Source organism: Alligator sinensis, unplaced genomic scaffold, assembly GCF_000455745.1.
Source record: "Alligator sinensis unplaced genomic scaffold, ASM45574v1 scaffold606_1, whole genome shotgun sequence".
Classification (NCBI taxonomy): Eukaryota; Metazoa; Chordata; order Crocodylia; family Alligatoridae; genus Alligator; species Alligator sinensis.
Window position 1 is genome coordinate 831158 of NW_005842472.1, and position 20385 is coordinate 851542.

The 20385-nt window shown below is 42.5% G+C and overlaps 2 protein-coding genes across 3 annotated transcripts in view; one reads left to right on the forward strand and one right to left on the reverse strand.

Moving 5' to 3' along the window:
• DOCK2 (dedicator of cytokinesis 2) overlaps positions 1-20385 on the forward strand; it is a 514326-nt gene that overhangs the window by 239781 nt on the left and 254160 nt on the right. The window lies entirely within an intron of this gene.
• Positions 1-20385, reverse strand: part of INSYN2B (inhibitory synaptic factor family member 2B) — a 139065-nt gene that overhangs the window by 43644 nt on the left and 75036 nt on the right. The window contains exon 2 of one of the 2 annotated variants that reach the window (XM_025212574.1): positions 5420-5541. The exons of the other annotated variant lie outside the window; for it this stretch is intronic. The gene's annotated coding sequence lies outside the window, so the exon portion shown is untranslated. The remainder of the gene's footprint in view (positions 1-5419; positions 5542-20385) is intronic. 2 annotated transcript variants of the gene reach the window in all.

A 20385-nucleotide genomic window follows, 5' to 3' on the forward strand; every position in this document is an offset into this window, starting at 1 on the left:
ACCCCAAAACCACCTCCATAAACTCCCCACCCACATACCCAGCCACAAGCCCCACATCCACAAGCCCCATACCCCCACATCTTCCCCACAAATTACACCTTGCATGCCCAGCCACCAAACAGGATGGGATGGGATGGGACAGGACCTGCTGGCAGGAGCTGTGGTGGCAGGGGTGTGTGTGTGTGTGTGAGGGAGAGACGGGGGTCAGGAGTCAGGGTCGGGGAGTGCTCCAGGTAGGAGAGGCCCCCAAAGCCAGGCTTAGAGCTCCCTGCACCCTAAAGCAGCCTGTGCAGGGGAGGGAAGCCCAGTCCCTGAGACTGTCAAGGGCTGCCCAGGAATGGCATGGGGATCCTGGGGCCTGGGCACTGGTGCAGGGAGTAGAACAGCAAGGGCTGGCACAGCTCAGAGCCACAAAGCAGTGGGTGGTACAGCTGTAGCTGGACTCGTACCCTGGTGCAGGGATATAGCTGCAGGCGGGGGTGGGGAGCAAATGGGGGCAGGCAGGGGCTGTGGGTCAGCAGTGAGGGGCAAGGGCAGGGGGAGGGAACCAGCATATCAGTGCTGCTCAGCATCCAACTTCTTGATGAGTGAAGTGGGCAGGGGCAGCTCTGATTTTTTCTATGACAAAAAAAACCCAAAAAAGCAAACGCCAAAGTGTATAGCTATTTAGAATTCATTTTATTATGATGATAGAGGCACTGGTAGGCTTCCAGATTGCTTTAAAATGGTAAATATATCAATAAAACATTGCCCAACTGGTCTCTCTCTATATAGTGGTATTTCATTTTAATCATGGTAGAACATGTATTTGGGTTATTTTCATGAGATAATTTGGGTTCCTTATCAAAGAATTTGCAATTTTTAAACAGGGAACACCAGGATCTCTGGTGGTGAGGTAAGTGCCAAGACCCAGGCAGAGGTGACGGCCCAGAGCCAGCACCAAGGACCCAGTTGGAGGGCAGATGAGGTAGCTGAACTCCTGGCCATTTGGGGCAAGGGGGACATGTTTCAACGGTTCAAAGTGGGCACTGCAAGGAGCACATCTGGGCAATAGCTGCCCAGATGGCAGAGTAGGGGCACCAGAAGACATGACAGCAGTGCCACTCAAAGGCCAACTGTACAGCCACGGCCCACTGGCAACTATCCCAGAGGTGCAGGTGGCTCTGCTACAGTGCCCATACCACAGCCCAGGCAGGCGCACAGCCATGGGGCCACAGGTCCAAGGGGGTGGATACTGTTGCAGGTGGCAGCAGGTCACAACCAGGCAGCAGCCCTCACTGCCAGACTGCTGCAGTGGGTAAAGGGTGCAGGGGCCACTCTAGGTTAAGGCTGCTGCAGCAGTCCAGCTGGCACAAGGGGCTAGTGTCCCCAGATACCAATTGGCTGGACCTCAGGAACTCCCTGAGCTGCTAGCCAGGGCAGCTTCTTATACTGCTGGTGCACAGGTGCTGGCCCCAGCCTCTAGCTCTCCCTGATCAAAGATCCGGGAGGAGCTGGGCAGGATCAGTTTGCCTCAGTGACACAACTTGTCCCACACCAGAGTGCATGTTTAGGCACATGTGCTGAGGCACAAATCTTCGGCACAAATTTGTGCCACAGCTATTTGAGCTGCTGCAAATGCAGGTGCCTGAATGTGTGGATGCACCCATATGCTTTTGTCTTTGCATCACTTCATATTAGTATTTTCTGTTCCCAGTACATTCTATGCATATTAATGACCAAATGTAAAATTTTGTTTCTCTCATTATATTAATGGAAGAGTTTGAATCTTTTTACGTTTTCACAGAAAAGTAGGGCTGGAAGGGCCTTCATCAGGTCATGTAGTTTAGCCCCCCTGCTCAAGGCTGAATGGTCTCTGATTAAACCATTTTCATCAAATATCTGTTCAACACATTCTTGAAAATTTCCAGGCATGGAGCTTCTTTCTGTAGCCTGTGCCACTACTTGGTCACCCTCATATGAGAAGGTTTTTCCTGATCTCCAACATACATTTATTTTCAGTTTGAAAATAATAGAAAATGAAGTGACATCAAGTTAATTACTGTTCATTAAAATTCATTTTTTGTTCATGCAGGGTGTGTGTGTATGTGTTAACTTTTGGCTTCTTTCTTTCCCTCAGTCACTTAACGCATACTAAATCCAAACAGTAAGTGATTTGCTTTTCTATAATAATCCACATATATTCTGTCCAATCATTTTGGGTCTTCCATTTAGGAAAATAATTCTGTGAATTCCTGTTCAGATGGTATTTCTTAAATGCATATAGATCTTCAAATGCCATACTGCTCAGAGCCCTGAGTTGCAACTATTTCTGGAAGTAGCTACACAGATAGCTAGTAGACAGATGTTGGCCAAGCTGCTAGGTTACATTATAAGATTTTTAATGACCGTAACAAATAGGTAAGAGCTCTGTTTGTAAAGTCTGATCTGAAAGTTACCCTAAAAGAAACTACATGGATCTGAGCTTATATACCTGAGTAGGCTGGAGGGATTGCCATTATAGAAACTGATGCACTGAGGAGACAGCTGAAAACAAGTACTTTGAATATCATCCAGTCAAAGATAGGAATGCTGTGTGATGTTAGTCCTTTTATGGATTTTTTTCAGCCTGAATTCACCTCAAAAGAACAAGCAGAATTTATTTACAAGATAGTACAGTACTTATGCTGTTATGTTGACAAAGGTCATATTTTTTTTTGTAACGCCCATGGGACAAATGAATCTGGAGAAAGATCTTCTTAGATGACAGCATTCATTTTAGTTACTTTAAGTTGTCTGATTTGAATATTTCTGGAGGAATCCCCAGTTGTCAATCATATTTGTGTCATATCCTATTTTACTAAATGGAAGTGCTAGTGGACAGTTAATTTACATATAACAAAATACAGTGTACTCATTATTTCTGTATTTAATGGCCTTAGAAAAAGGGTTTTGACCTAATTCCTCTCCCTCAATTTGCTATACTCAGAATAGAATCCACTAACGTTTATCTTGAAATAAATCTAAACAAAATGTGCATGTGAACACAGTTTATTTTCTATTGTGTATTATATTTAGCAAGGCACTTGCTGTTATTCCCTGTCAATTAAATGAATGGCTGTGAACTGTCTGTGTAAAACAGATTTTCCTTTACATGATTAGGTATGCTTGTATTCTTCTAGTTAAGAATTAACATAGGACCGTCTGAGCCAAGGAGCTCAAAAAGGTTAGGGTTTGGTGATGTGGTGAGGAAGAAGCTAACTGCTATTCCAAGAGTGGACTCTTTCAGTTTGAGAATTGAAATTTAAATGTGTGCTAATTGTTTACCAGCATACCACTTCCTTTACATCTAACATCACTGCCAGTCAAACTTAAAAGAAAACTATCAAAAGGGGCCATGTAGTCCTTTTTTCATTTGGTCCTAACGCAGATAAAGAATCCAACTGGAGCTTTGAAATGACAGGTTCTTCTACATCTGAAATTAGAAACTGAGAAGGATGAGCATAGAAATTTCCCCCAATGCTGCCTAAGATTAAAGAAACTGTAATGTTGAGTTGATTTGACCCAAGAATTAATAAAAATGTTTGAGTTTAAGAATATTTCACTAAGTAAATACAATAAACTGCAGATGAGTTTGGAAATTGTTTCATCTCTGATTTTGGATCTTAAATATGGGTCAGAAAGTTCCCCACACTAGAGAGAAAGTGCTTACTGGTAAGCTAGCATAATCATGTAAAATTGTGAATGGTTTAAATGTCAAAATTATTTCCCTGTGCAAAATCATGGGGAAAAAGCTCACAGACATATCTTACCAATGCTGAGGCTAATTTAAGAAAATACTAATTAGGTTAACACTCTTCTGTCCCAGTTCAGAACCTGCATTTTTTTTATGTGGACTAGAGAAATATACTTGTTCTCTTCCATTTATAGTTTTTGGATTTAAAATATATGTGTAGGCATAGTATTTAGATTGACTTAACCCTGGTTTAAACTGACAAAAAAATGGTGTGCCCAATCTAAGTTTAGTTCATAGTAGGAGGTGAGCTAACTTAAATCAAGAAAGGGTTAACCTGATCTAGGCCTGCATGCCTTTAAGCACAGACCTGTGGTGTTCCGACCCTTCCCCTCCCATCCCCCTCCCACCCAACCCTGGGCAGTTTTTTTGCCTACCAACCCCCACTGCAGGCCCACCAATGCCCACTGAACCTGACAGTCCCTCCCACACCCCAAGCCAAACCACCTGGTTCCTGATCCTGTACCAGCCCCTCCCCATACCCTGAGTTACTTACCTTGGGCTTCCTGCTTCACTCCAAACACCAGCAAACACTTGTACATGATGATCACAGTCTAGGTTTAGATGGTTTGAAGTAAGCCACCTAAAGCTGGATGGGGCATGGTAAATGTTTGTATGTACCCAAATAAACTATTCTGTAGTTGATTTGTTGTTCCTTACTCTGGAACTACAACTGTGCCATTGTAACCTTATGAGAAAAGAGTTAGCATTGTCTCTCGTTTGCAATCTCTTTTGCTGACTTTATGTACTGAGCTCATCACTGTAGTATCTGCATGCCTTCCAGTGACACTAAGCAACATTAATTATACTCTATCTTTGAAATGGAAGTTGGGACAACCCAAATTGAAATCTGAATTTACATTTAGATAATCAAGCACTGTTTCCAATTACTACTGCCTTGACTTCTCTTTCAGCATTTTTTTCACCTATTTATTCACCTCTAATTCTATGCAAGTGAAATGGGTTGGTTATTCTGTAATACATTATATCGATATTGTATATTTACCTATTTGAGATGTTTATTGTATTAATATATTGGTTTAATTTAATGGAGGATTGAAAGGGAAACCCAAGTTGGGGAGGAAGAAGGCTGGATCAAGATGAATGTTTTTTCAACAAATGCTGGATGATTGTTAAGGGGAAATGCCAATGATAAAAGAACTGAGAACAAGAAATTCAGAAGAACTGTAGCAGTTTTTTAAAAGGTCTATCTCTTTAAGATAGTGAGAGGGAGTTCCAGTAGAACCTTATTCACAAAGTTACTCTTACCTAGTTCACCACCTTTTGGGAAAACAGATGTGTTTGCGTAGACTGTAGCTTAAAAAAAAAATCATTTTGACTGCTAAGCTAAAGTATACTTTCACAGTAATAAGGCTAGCTACCAAATATGGGCACGCTTTCTTGAAGGAAAAAACTATAGGTGTCAACTCAGTTGCACCTACGTAATAACAGCAGTTGATGCGCAAGTTACTATAGTCTAAGTGCCATTTTAAGAATGAGAGAATCACCTACCTCTACACTGAAAGGCACTGAAACACTCCTGAGACTGCATTGCAGCTTATTGGTAAATTGTATAATCCAAATCATATTTCATGTGTCCATAAAAGGTAAATAATCAGGTGAATGAATAAGCAAAAGTAATATTACCTTGTAACGGGTTATCCATTGTGATATGATGATTTGTACTGGGAACTTTGACTATTCCTCTTCATGATTTATATTCTTGCTGTTGTCATTTAGATTCGCTTATAATCCATGTCTATATTGTACTGGCAGAAAAAATGTTTTGTTTTAGGCTTCATATTTCATAATGATAACCTGGAAAATATATCAGTGTTTTAAATTTAAATAGTTTAAAGTATGTACAGCAGTCCTAGACATACTGTTACTCCAGATTATAGCAATCTGAAAATTTAAAAAATGAAATAGTAAAATTCAGGGCTAGTTGTATAGGATTTCTGAATCCCGAAACTTTAAGACCTTTCTCAGTAAAGAAAATGCTAATACTTACAAAGCTTTATGAAACAGAACAAAACAGTTTAATAGAAATTAATAATGGGAATATAGATATTGCTCTTGATCTGATCTAAGTAGTTCTGGTGTTGATTCCATCTTATGAACTCTATGCATGACCCTGCACAGGTCATTTAATCTCTCCATGCTTCAAATGCTAATTTGTAAAATTGGAATGATACAGTCCACATTATCAGGCATATTATAAGAATCATCTGATAAAACTTTTGAGGTACTCTTATCATAAGGTCAAAGGCACAGAAACACCTAGAAAAAATAAGGAACTGCGTTAGGATTTTAGGACATTTTTGGCCTAATGACCCTACATTTGTCTTTATCCCTCTCTGCATTTCATTTCTAATAAGTTGAACAGTATTATCTTTTCTCTAAGGGTTAATGGGTGCATCTACCTACATGTGGTCTTTACCGTAGTTGACTAATTACCTTCATGAGCTGGGTCTTATAAGCCTCCAAGGATGGAGATTCAAGAACCTCTCCCGGTAACCTGGTCCAGTGTATTACTGCCCTCCTGGTGAGAAAATTCTTCCTAATATTTAACCTAATATTTAACTATTCTGCAACTTGAGACCATTGCTCCTTGTTCTGTCATCTGCCAGCACTGAAAACAGTCTAGCTCCATCCTCTTTTGAACTTCCCTTCAGGTAGTTAAAAGCTACTATGAAATCCCTTCTCAATCTTCTTTTCTGCAGACTAAATAAGCCCAGTTCCCTCAAAGTCTCCTCATAAGTCATGTGCCCCAGCCCCCTCACTGTATTCATTGTCTTATGCTGGACGCACTCCAATTTGTCCGCATCCTTTCTGTAGTGAGGGGTCCAAAACTGAATTCAGTACTCCAGATGTGGCCTTACCAGTACTAAAATAGAAGGAAATAATCACTCCCCTTTCCCTGCTAGCAACTCTCCTACCAATGCAGCCCAGTGTGCTCTTAGCCTTCTTGGCAACAAGGGCACACTGTTGGCTCATACCCAGCTTATTGTCTACTGTAACCCTCAGGTCTTTTTTTGCAGAGCTGCTGCCCAGCCAGTCGGCCCCCAGCCTGTACTGGTGCATGGGATTGTTCTGTCCTAAGTGCAGGACTTTGCACTTGTCCTTGTTGAACCTCATGAGATTCCTTTTGGCCCAATCCTCCAATTTGTTGAGGTCACGCTGAATCCTAGCCCTACCCTCCAGCTTATCTACTACTCCCCCAATCTTGGTGTCACCTGCAAACTTGGTGAGGGTACACTCTATGCCATCTTCCAGGCTATTGATGAAGACATTGAACAAAACCAGCCTCAGGACTGACCCCTGGGACTCTCCACTTGATAGTAGCTGCCTACTATATATCAAGCCATTGATTACTACACATTGAGCGCAATGCTTCAACCAGTTTTCTATCCACCTTATTGTCTATTCATCCAGTCCATACTTCCTTAGCTTGCCTGCAAGAACTATACTGTGGCAGAGTAATTTACTCTGCTGAAACACATTTTCATCTGTGAAACAATTGTTTGTTTCTTGTCCAATATATTTTTCCTCTGTAATATAAAATATTCATGCTGGGAAAATGCTAGCAAAGTTGTCGCACATTTTTCTATTGAGATGAAAAGTGTTCAAAAACGGGGGGAAAAACACTATATCCTAAGTGGCAGTAATATTTTTAATATAAAAGCATAAAGAAATTTAACAATTTAATGGTAATGTAACATTAGCATAATATGCAACAATTCATTTTACAACTAACAAAAGATTATGTCATTATCAGCACTTCTTTTGTTCAGTTTACTCTTGAAGATAACCTACAGAGAGACAATCTTGGATCATTCTAGGGTGGACTTTAATGATCAACTTAAACTTTCATAACACAAGAAACCCCAGTGGAGTTTACAAGTCTATTTTCTGCAAAGGTTCAAGTTCAGTAAGGCCAGAAAGGAACTCATTACAGTTTGATGGGTTGTATAACAAATGTTAATAGCTTCACATTTAATTTAAGCCAGCCTATATTTTTATAGCAAGCCCTTTTATAGCACCCTCAATTTATTAGAAGATTTTTTAACAGTGTAGAAAAATCAATAAGGTTTGCACTGTATGAAAATCTTGCACAGTGTTCTGTAAAAATCACAGCTAAGAAACCTGTCAGGTAATGTAGGCAAATATCCTACATGATGGCTTGATACCACCAAGTATGCTTTTTTTTTTGGCAAGTAGAGGGGATATGATAGTTATGCCATCACCACATACTCAGTTCTAGGTGTCTTAAACACCTTTATAGGATATGTTTACTTGGCCATAACATATCCAGCAAGGTTGTTTCCAAGCATGTTCCAGACAGAAAAAATATGCTAATAAGCAGGGATCTGGGTTTTCTGTTTCACTCTGTCTTCCTACAACCTCTGTTGCCATCTTGGGTGGATGCTCCTAGCACAAAGGTACAGGTAAAAAACAAGTTACTGCAGGATGAACTAAAATGTGAATTTGTAGCATGTAAGCTCTCTCTTAGTAACTGCCTGCTGTGATGCTGAAGTAAATGTGAGGAAGCACACACTGCAGGTAAGTGAGTTGCCTTCCCATTTGCTGTGGGATAAGAGTATGCATACAAGCAGGTACTGCAGAAGCGCTGACATGCTGAAAGTACTTTAGGTACCTGCTGTGGAATTTAGTTCCTTAAGTCCAAGGCTGAAATGCATAAAATGTACACATGAATGATTGATTAGGCACCTGAGAGTCTATAGTCACCAGAGCTTTATCTTAGAAAGTTACTAAGATGCACAAAGTTCTGCTACTGTATATGCCCAGAGATGCTGCCATTCTAACACCTATCTCATGACTGCAACCATTTAGGATTTGCAAACCAGGCATCTGTGCTATGATTTCTGATGAGACTAGTATAGTATATGCCCTAACACACACCAGCAGTGGTAGGTTCAGCACAAACCACAGCAGTCATAGCCATTTACATTCAAAGACATGGACAGAGATGGGGTGGAAAAGGAAAGGGAGGCTGGTGTGCCAATCTCTGAGGTAATGCCTAAGTGGTAAAGCACATGCCCAGAAAGTGAGACCTACATTCTAGGCCTTCTTAAAAGGCTTAAACCCATATCTCCCACCTCCCAGTTGTATACCTTAAACGCACAATTATATTCAAGCTGTGCCATTGGGCACAGAGAAACTTAAGGTTCATAAAGCAAGTGAAAGAGAGCATATATAACTGTAGCTCAATAATGAGAAAATTTCCCTGGAAGGAGGAATGTCTAGTATCTGATCCTTGCTCCAGGGATTTCTGAGATATCTTACATTCAAGGATCATTGGATAGCATCTGTCAGACAGACAGACAGACAGTCTGTCTGTGTATGTGTATGTGTGTGTGTGTGTGTGTGTGTGTGTGTGTGTGTATATATATATGTGTGTATGTATAGCTATAGATATTAGGGCTGTCAAAGCTTCAGTTGCTGATTCGATTCAGAGGAGATTCAGCCCGATTCAGTGGCTGAATCTCAAAATCTGAATCAAATCAGGAGACCAGTCACAAGGTCTGAACTGATTCGAAGCCTCTGAATCAATTCAGAAAAGATTCAGAGGAGATTAAGAGATTTGGGCAGTCCCTACTTACCACTGCAGGAAGCTAGATCCAGGCTCTGTGCTGGTAAGTAGGGGGCAGGGGAAAGGCTGTAGAAGAGCAGAGGGGACCATGGGGGGGGGGGCCTTCACTAGGCCCCATCCCCTGTCTGCTCCCCCAGCTCCCCTGAGTGCCCCCGACCCCTGCCTGCTCTCCCAGCGCCATCAATGGCTGCACCACCTGACCCCAGCATCCTGGCACTTTTAAAAAAAAAAAAAAGCCCTGCACTCACTGGCTGCTGTAGTGGCCATTGGGGTCTCTGTGGGGTTCCTGGCAAAGCCCTACCCCCACACAGCATGGGGCAGTAGGGGGCTGCAGGGATCACCCCCATGACTGACAGGAGCCAGAGAGTGTGGTGCTTTTTTTTTTTTTTTTTTTTAAGTGCTTGGATGCAGCCAGGGCTTTTCTTCTGTGGGGACAGGCAGGTGGATGTCATCGGGGCGCAGAGGGTGATCCCCCGACACTGGGCATATATGTAGACACTGTGCCTGAAAGTAGTTTACTTCAGCTCAAACTGCTCTGGAGTTTATTGCTTTAAATTAATTGTATGTGTAGATGCACCCAGTAAGAAATATTTTCATGTCAAAAGGAAATCCATGACCTTTGTTACATAAATTACATGTAGGCAGGTTATCATAGATTTATGATGAACATCAGCAGTTGATAACTTCAGCATATGCCCCATGTTTTATTACTTGTTTGTCTGGAACATAGGTATGGTGGGGTTCAAAATGATAGGGACCTCTGAGCACTACTGAATTACAAATATCACACAATGGTAACTTAATTGAAATGATTGGCATTAAACTGGTACTGTTCTTAATTGAGCAGTTCTATGCACAACAGCTAGTTATCTTAAGGAAAAACACAGTTCAGAAAGATAATATTAAATATAACTAAATACTATATTATGTATAAATCCCATATATCTTTAGGGTTCTACTCAGGTTTTTCTTCCTTTTCTTTTTTTGCCTATTTTTCTGTTGCTGTAAAGAATTTTTTCTACTGCTTTACTTTCTTCCAAAGCTTGTGATTAATACTTGGATTATTCTGCCCTTGTCATTAAAAACATCATCTGCTTTTCTGGCAGAATTTTTAACATATTCACAATAGAAATATTACAGATTCACCAATGCCATTCATTTCTTTTGGTAAACATCACTGGAGCAATTCTTATTTTCAAAAAGGATTTACATTTAGCAGATTGAATTCAAGTCTTAATACATGCATGCTGCATGCCCCTAATATTTTGTATACATATATGCTCTTTTAAAATATTTAAATTTGGCATTTTTCATGTCTGTAAAGATAATTTTTTACTCTTTATATTCAGCTGAAAGAAAAATAAAAATGGGATATGTTTATGGCTATAATATAAAAAATTTGATCAGAAGACAGAAGTGAGAAGAAAAGCACTTTTTGTCTTTTGTCTTTCAGATGTATATGCAAGGTCAAGGCAAAATCATCTAAGATTGCAGATCAAGGTGTCTTAAAAAAAAAAGAGTAACAAATGTATTTTGCTGCTGATTTATTGCCTGTTCTTTTAACTTTTTTAAAAAGATCAGCAGATTGATTGTGCAGGTTGCAGTTGGAGACATGCTTCCTTGTTCAGTGGGCTGCTTCACAAAAAAATCTTTGACCTATTTTCAGCTTTATTTCTCTTTTATGTAAAATAATCTTTGTTGAAATTAATAAAACCACTTTCTTACCATGTGTAAAAGCAATTTTCTCAGGCATATTTTGAAATGAGGAGTGAAATAACCACAAGGAAAAGCAATCCTTTCAGGCAGATTTTGAAACAAGGACTGAAGTAACTTCAGGGAAAACATTTTGAGCTGCAGGATAAAGAAAGTACATGCACAACCACAAGAAGCTTGCAACAACTGGAAGTGGGGTATTTGTAAGCCTATGTGTAGTTTTTTTGCAATATCAAAATAATAGTAAATTGTGCATTTCCACTGTGTAGCAAAGATCTCAAAGCACTTCTTGTCAGGATGACTAGGACATGGACAGTTTCCCTGGTGCTTTTCCCTAAAGATTCATGAGTTAGGAGCAGATGAGGTTAGGAGTCAGAAAGAGGAGTCCAGGTTGGAGCCAAAAGGAGTCCAGAGCAGATGGCTATACAGGTTTCTCTCGTTTTATATACGTGTATGTGAATTTGTTCTGTATATGTGAATTTGCTCTTATGTAATGACCCTTTTTATACCCAAAATTTGTTATATACAAGGTAAATTTACTCTTACACAATCAGCAGTATGTAAATCTGTGGGGCGAGGGGAAAGGGCTGTGGTAGGGGGCAGATTGAAGCCAAAGTGGTAAGGGAAGGAGTGGGGCACAGGCAGGAGCAGGGGCGGGGGTGAGTGGGGCCTCAATCTGCGCCCGCACCAGTGGTGAGCGAGGGAGTGGGGCTGGAGCTGGGGCAGAGGCGGCGCTTCACAGCCGGGTTGGAGCACAGGACAGGGGGCATGGCTCCTGCTACTATGGGATGCCAGTGTGCTTTGGCCAGGGGCTGCACTGGGCTTTTCCAGGCAGGTGTTAAGACAGTATGGCAGGCTGCTGGGAGGGGCACTACAGGGGGTGGGCTGCTACAGGGGGCCACCCCAAAATTTGCTATAGACCCCACCAACCTCCTTCCCAGCACCGCTGCCACCTGCTCTGAGCACAGCATGGCCCAGCTCCCCACCAGGAAGAGCCTGGCATGGCCCCCAGCCCCAGCCCACAGTGGCAGCCCCATATTAACAAGAGCCACGCTCCCCTGTCCTGCACCCCACCCTGGCTATGCAATGCCTGCTTCTGCCCCAACCCCAGTCCCTCCCTCACCACTGGTGGGGGTGCAGATCAAGGCCCCACTCACCTGGGGCTCAGATCTTCCCAGTGTGGGGGGAGAGGGGGTTGGGCCACTCTGTGCTCAGGGAAGGTAGCAGCAGCACTGGGGGTGGGTTTGGGGGAGGTTATGGTGAATTTTGGTGTAGCTGCAGCCCCCACCCCCAGCCCTCCTCCCAGCACCACTGCCACCCGGCCTGAGTGCAGTCCACCCCAGTCTCCTGCTGGGAGCCTGGCGCCGCTCCGGTCCCAGCAGACTTACCTGCTGCCGATGCAGTCGAGGTCTTGGAACGTATCCCTATTTGTTACCTTGTAAAGTGGGTTCCCTTTATGTGAATTTAAGTCACGCACGGTTTGTCAGGAACACATCTACCACGTAAAGCGAGGGAAACCTTCAGTATAGCTGTAGGGAACTGCAATGTGATTGATCGCTGAACTAAACCCCAGAGTTGCCTGTTAGAAGATGGAAGTCTGAACTGGACTGAAGAGCAAGGAGCTGGCCAACAGAGAGCAAAGAGCTGTAATTAAATTGCAAGGAGTTAGGAGCTGACTTTCAGGAAGCAAGGACCTGCACTGGAGTTAGGAGACTGTTGTCAGGACCCTGGCTGGTCAGGAGCCAGGCAGAGAGGCATCTGCTCTGTTCAGTAGCATGTTGAGTGCTGAAGGGACTGGTGTATATAAGCAGGCAGCCATGCCCGAACAAGTACTTGGAAATAGGCTGCTGGCAACCAGGCTCACTTTGCCCGCTTAAGGCCTGTCTACTACCCCTCACTTCTTGCACTTGGGAATGAATGCATTTCTGAAAAGAAATGGATTACAGCTACTCAAAACATCATGAAACTTTTTGCAAATATTTTGCTGTAATTTGTAAAATGCATCAACCAGCTGTAATATGCCTAACTGGCCTTATTTGACACATGTGGAATTTGTGACAGAGTATGTTCCTTTTTAATATCACAGTGTCACAACCCAAGGGTGTGATTTTTGTTTTGTGTGCTTCGGCACAGCTAAATTGTTCCCGCTAAATTGTAGTTTCTTTGCACGGTGGAGTTTTCTGCTGCAGGAGAGAACCCCGGTGCAAAAGAATTCCCGCCACCAGTAGCTTTCTTTGCAGGGTGCATTTCTTTGTTGCAGCACAGAAATGCTCGGTGCAAAAAGTTCCCACCATTCGTATTCAAATTTGTGCCCCACCATTGGCCAGTTCTAAATTATTCACACGTGGCAGCTAGCGATTGGCTTGCTAGCCGTATAAAAGGCTTGAGTGGTTTCTGCCCAAGTTGGAGGACTCCACGAACACCAGGAGGAGGAGACTTCACGTCTTGTGAAGATCTCTAAGCGCTGCGGAGCCTATTGGACCCAGCGCATTTCAAGCAGGCAACAGGGGTCTGATCAGCCTTTGGCCTCTCCCCGTCGCCGATAGATTCCTCGACATATCCCTCCCTGCGTGCAAAAGAACCAGACCCACGGAGCCTAGCAAACTTCGTGTAAGTCTATTCTTTGCCAGCTGGAACAACTGACATAGTTGTTCAGACGACCGGACTACCTCAGAGCACAAGTTCCACAGAGCCTAGCAAACTTCGTGCGAGTCTATTCAGAGCTCTTCTACCTGGGTTCGAGTCCTGCAGGTTTATCTTCCCGTCGCCGAAACCCCATTGCGACGTACCCTCGTGCCCTGCAGGTTCGAGTTTTGTTTTGTTTTGTTTTGTAACTGCAACTCAAGCAAGTTTTCCTGCCTGCACCGCGACCATCTTTGGTGTAAGTAAACAATCTTTAAATCAACCATTACGCGTCCGTGCCTAATTCTAGCTCACCGCCGGTTTTCTCCGACCCCGCGTGCCCTGGGCTGTTGGCCACAGCCCGCGCAGCACAAAAGGGCCCCGATCGCACCCCCCGCCGCCCGCACATGGCGACAAGGGTGGGATCGGGAGACGGCCCGCACACACAGAAAAGCTGTTACTGAAGGGGTACAAAATGCAAACCCTAACTTTGGTGTTCAATGGCTTAAACACCAGGCCTTTCTTTTTCCTTTATGGTGACATGGTCAAAAAATCATTTGCTTTTGAATATTGCTTTCCTTTCATATATGTAAATATTGATAATGAAGCCTCATGCCTTCCCTGCCAAGAAGATAAAGAATATATGATTGACCTTGTCTGTCACTGAAATGTAGATACTTCAGTATTTTAAGCAGCAGCTGTTTTAAGAAACACTATACCACAGTTTGGAATGCAAAGCCAGGATTTTATATCCTACTGTAATTTAGTGGATAATTTTGGAAGGCAAAAATATGTTGACTGAACCTGGAATTTGGCATATGTTCCTCTGAAAAAAAAAAATCTTGGTCTTCAGTGATGTTAGAGTGGTCAAGGCCTCAGTTTTGTTTCATTTAGCCCCCCTCCCAACCCCCCCAATCATACATGTTAACCTTAAGGTATGATTAATCAGGTCTTAAGTTGTGACCCATCTACATGTTCAACCAATTAATGGCATAACAAGACACATTATTACACAGAAAATGTGTAATAACTTTGTAGCTTGTTTTAATCGTGCCATTAATTGAGTGTGTGGCCAGGCACTCCCCTGTAGGCTCACAGTGATGGCAGCATTGTCAACTGCCCCCTTTGAGAGCCTCCTTGGCTGTGGGGCTGCAGTAGGGGCAATGTCTTCTACGGAGCTTGCAGTGGTATTGGTGTTCCCCATGCTGCCTCTGTTGTGAGCCCCATAGCCCAGATCTCTGCAGAGGTCACAGTGGCAGCAGCACGAGGGAATGGTGCTGTTGCTGCAAGCCCCATGCCTCAGGCGGCTTGCAGCGACAGCAGAGTTCTTTCCACTGCCACCATTGTAAGGCCCACAGTGATGTCTGCTGTTGGACTCTAATTGGGGGCAGCTCAGGGAAAGCTGCTGCTGCTGTGAGCCCTGCAACTCATGAGGCTTGCGATGGGGGCAGCATTCCCTGTGCTGCCCCTGCTGCAAGACTGAGAGCCCATGTCTTCTGCAGGGATTGCAGTGGGAAGCAGTGAGAAGAATGTTGCCCCTGCTGTGAGCCATTGAGTCCCATCAGCTACAGGGCTCACAGCCATAGGAGCCAGTGCAGGAGGGCCTGGGATCATGATCCCAGACTCCACCTGCACTGGTGATAAGGAGTTATGGGATCTAATGCACAATCCCACAATCATGTTTTCTGCCAGGCATGTGCAGCATGGCAGGAGGTGCAGTTGTGTGGATTGTGTATTAGATCCTATTTTGCCTTCACCTGCATGTGTAGAGGGGCCCTTGGAAGATTAGCATCTCCAGCAACTAAAACATTTTCTGTTGTTATGTTTTGATATTGATGCATAGTGATTTGGATATCGTGGCACTATCTGATGAATCACAGACTATTACATTCTTGTGTCTTGTAGGCTTGTGCACAGGAATATTGTTCTTTAATGTTAGTAGGTTGCTTTGTGCATTATATCTAAATCCAAGGTTTGAAACTGTTCTTCTGCATGCATATGTTCATATGTACCTACATTTTGGGACAAGATTAAGACTCAATGAGCCACATCCATGATGTTGGTAGAATATAATGGATCTCAAAGTTAGAGAACAATTATGGTAGATACAGTGCATGTTCAAAATCATGTCAGGCTGATTTCTTTCTCTTTTCCACAACCTGAAGGTTAACCCTAAAAGGAAAGGAGGACTAGACGTAAACTGCAGTAAAAAGTAGCATTCCTGGATTTAGTTTGGAGAAAGAGTCTGTTACATGTGAAAGCCTTGACTGAGAATGAGTCTTAAGGGAAAACCTCAGCATTATGGTGGATAGGGACCCCAGGGTTGGCCCACAGGTTTTTGTGGCCCCCTGCAAGTTATAGTTTTGGGGCCCCCTGACACAGAGAAAGTGTCAGCGGTGGGGGGAGGGAGGGGCGAGCGAGTACCCACGGAAGCCAGCGGTAGTCTTGACAGCAGGAGGAGGGGGTGGCGAGTGCCTGCAGAAGTAGTCGGCAACATCGGTGGCGGTGAGGGGGCATGGCGAGTGCCTCAGGTTTCGCAGAATAGGACAGGCTGGTCCCGTTGGTCCCCACATAGACCAAGACTGCAGTCCCCTTTCCACCTTCCTTACAGGGCTCTGGAGGCTCCAGCAGTGGGTGGCAGTATAGGAGCAAAAGCTGGAGTTTGCTGCTGCTGACTGAAGATGTCACTGTTTTTTTTGCTGCAGATATGCATAGTGATTGAGCAAAAAAGTAAGGTGACATCTCTCCCCAGCAGCAGAAACTACATTTCCCAGAATGTTTTCATTCATTTACGCGCACACCTACCCTGTCAATGCTGTGGTGCCACACCCAGAACGTGCAAGAGGAGCTAGAGCAGAGGGTGGGAGGGTGATGTGCACCTTACTCCATACTGGTTTCTTCCCTCCCTTAGGCACTGTCCACAGCAAATGCTTCACTACATCCATTCTTATGCTACTGGGGATGAGTAAACGGCTTACTTTTGCTTGTGTTGGTTTAGCATAAGTGTTTGTGGTTTGTTTAGAATTAAGTATCCATTGTCGATTTGCAGTCTTATCTTCCAGGACTACTTGGCTGATTTAAGTGGGTGTTGCTGCACAACAGCTATAATTTTCAAAGGTGTCCAAAGGGAGGTAATTTTCTAAAACATGACTATGATTATTGAAATTCTGTAGGAACTGGGTGCCTGATTACCTTCAGGTTCTTTAAAAAACCCAATCCAGTTATTTCTAAAGGCAGTTATTACTTAAAGGAACTCCACAGGGGCTTCTAAGAATTGCTTTAAAACTGTTTTAAATGATTGGGATGACTTAATTGAGAATTCATTCAGAACCCTGACAATACTGTGATAAAATTATTCTATTTTGTGCTGCTAATCTTCATTCAACCTCTGTCTAGGAAGTGCAGACTTAATTAATACATATGAGTTACTCCATGATGGTGGGTGATGTTGATGAAAACTAACGTGAATCAGTCTAAGGTTGACAGTGTTACATAAATAGCAGCCTTCTATCAAAATAGAAATATACAGAGTGGTAATATAGTGAAAGCATTTGACATGAATGTACTTGAACACAAAATTTATCCTTGTCATAGGTTTATGTCTTAATTTTTTTTCTTTTAGTATTACAATAGATTATTGTATAGTTACTTAATTAGATGAATGGGTTAATTATTTCATTACTGACAAAAAAGCGGGGGGGTTACTATTAAATGTTTTTATAGTTGGGGGGGTTGTATGCTGTACATTTCTTGCAAAATGCTGCTTCATTGTTTACAGAATAGTCAAAATAATTAATCGGTGATAAATCCAAGTACCAACTATTATTTTTGCGTTATTATTTTCTTGTTCATTGTATACAGGGATCCTAGTTTTCCATTTGCTATGGAAAAACACAGAACCTGCGGTAGTATTCCATGGTGAGTGATGCCGTTATTTTCTCTCACTTATTTTTGCTGTGGTTTTTGCCTCTCAGCCAATCAGCAGCAGATGGGGAGTTCGGGAAGGGTGGGGACATCCTGCTGATTAGGCAAGAGGCAAAAACCACAGCAAAAATAACAGAGCAGAAATAATGCCACCAAACTTCTGGTAGGTCACAGAAAAACACAGATTTTTGTGTTTTTAAACAAAGGTTTTTGTGGGGTTTTTTTTTTTTACTTTTTTCCTGCAGAAAACTAGGATCCCTGATTATATATTACTGAGTATAAATGTAGCTATTATCAATAGTGATGTTCAAATAACTAATTATTCAAGAATGCATTTACCAGCATTTATCCAATTTCAGCACTTGAAATCTTTATGCCTAAATAACTCTGTTAGTGCGATGTTTCTCATAATGTGGTTTGGTTAATGTAAGTAAATAATAGATTTTTAAATGACATCAGGCTTATAGGCATAAATGTCTTTAATGTAATAAGGGTAACTTAACCATGTAAAATGAGAAATCCCACTCCAAATATATCTGTAATGCAAAAATACATTTTGGTATAACTATATGAATAAAGTGTGTTTGTTCAGAATATGCTTACAGTTAAGGATATATTTAAAAACTTATGGGCTTGAGACCTTGAATATATGCTTTTTCATTCCACTCATGGCTGTAATAGATACATGGACAGTCTATACATAGTCAGTTCTCCTTTATGCTTTTCTCTGGTTTACACTGTAAAACCAGTCCATGTAAAACCAGGACTTATCAGCTGTGAGATAATGGTTTGGGCTAGTATTCAGAGATACATGAACAGAGGCATGCCAGATGACAGTGTATTCCGAAATACCTAAAGCTGTAGGAATCGCAAGAGTCAGTACAGCCAACCCCTGTGGATTTAATTTTTGTTACTTTTATGGCATCTCTCTGCTATACTACCCCTGGTTATCCAGACCAATCAGTAGTTCAGTGGATGTGTGTATCCTCAGAGGATGGGAAGTTTACTGTTGCTTAAACTAATGATAACTTTGCTGTAGATGTGGCAGGGCTACCCTCATTTTTCACTCATGGCTTTAGGTTGCTGTACTGAGGGCGCACTGTTCAGCTCTTTGCTGTAGCTTTTGCTTGAATGGCTACCATTTTTCTGATCAGTTACACAGGATTGTTGATGAGATTTAGCTTATTGGAGAAATGCTGACATTTGAAAATAAGAACTGTAGAGAACAGATGGAGTACTTGAGTAATCCCTTGCAGGTTTTGGTTCTCAGATTCTTATGTTTGGAAAGGGGATCTGTACCTAACCCTGCAAAATGTCTTGGTTGTCCTGCACTTTATTCTTGTGATGTTTTGTTGCAATACATAGGTAAGTATTTTTCCTTTTCCTCAAAGTTGAAGGGTACCCTGAAAACTTTTAATCAAATTGGAAGATTTCTTTTCATTTTCTATTTATAGAAATATAGCAGCTGTTTTAAAAACAAACACCCACTCTCAAATCAAATAACATAGACTAGCTCCATGTCTGTCCGAATATTTCTAAAGAAAATGTACGTCACAGCAAGTCTCTATTGGTTATCTTATACACACATGCACTCGCACATCATGCCCTGTACATCTCAGATGAAAGCAACTCTGGTATGTTCTACTTAAATTCTCGTTCTTTTCCATTGATATTAGTTGTATTTGCAAGGGATTAGTTATCTTTGTAAATAGTACTGAGGTAGCATTCCTCTAAAGCCATTATAAGATGTTTTCTCAGTACACTCATTGTGAAAATACTTGGATTGTGCTTTTACTTGTGTTGATTTTGTTTCTTACCTTGCCTCTTCTGCTTTTTGAAACCTATACTATAGTCATTGTCCTGGTTTTTGTGCCTCATTCACTACCATACAAATTATTATAATTTTTAATGTAGAAGTCTATATACATATTTGGTCAAAGGAAAGGAAATGATGGGTTAGGAGTAAGAAAAAGACCATTTTAAATAAATTTACTTTTAATTACTAGTACCAAGTAGCTGAAGTCTTTGCATTTAATAATCCAGCCACCAGTGAAGGCCCTGCATACTTTAAAGCAATGTTGCCCCAGGAGCCATATGAGTGGTTTGGGGCTGCTCTGCAGGCTAGTTCCAGTACACAGTCAGCCTGGGTGCCTGGTCCAGTGTATATCTGGCTTGTACGGTCAGTCTGTGGCCCAATCCAGTGTATGGGGCTGGTTTATGGGTGGAATATGGTGCACGAGGCTGCACCCATGTGCCAGACCAACCATGTATGTCAGATCTGTCCTGTATATTGTCCCCTACCACCTAACATCAAGGCTAGGGACAGAAATTACACATAAACCAGTATAAGTGATTGGAAACCAATCTATCCCTGTAACATCAGAAACTCAGTGCACATAGCCTGGTTTCAAAATGCCAAATCTGGTTTAAGATAGACCTGGAGGGATGTAGTATTGAATCAGTTTAGGTTAGAGTGGCCTAACAAAGTTCTGTTCCATAGCCCCTCCTGACTCAAGCCAGGTCACAGTCTCCCAGCATCTCAGTATGCTTTGCAGCCTCCACTAACGCCACCTTTCAGGGTGGGTGGGCTACCCTCTGCTCCAGCCAAGCTGGGCTGGCCCCTTTCCTGGACTGCCACAGTGCTGAGGCAGCAAAGCGTCCTGCTCCCCAGCCCAGCCGGCATGGAGCTTGGGGAGAGGGACCTGGTAAGAGGGAGAATGGAGCCCCTGCATCCCGGCCC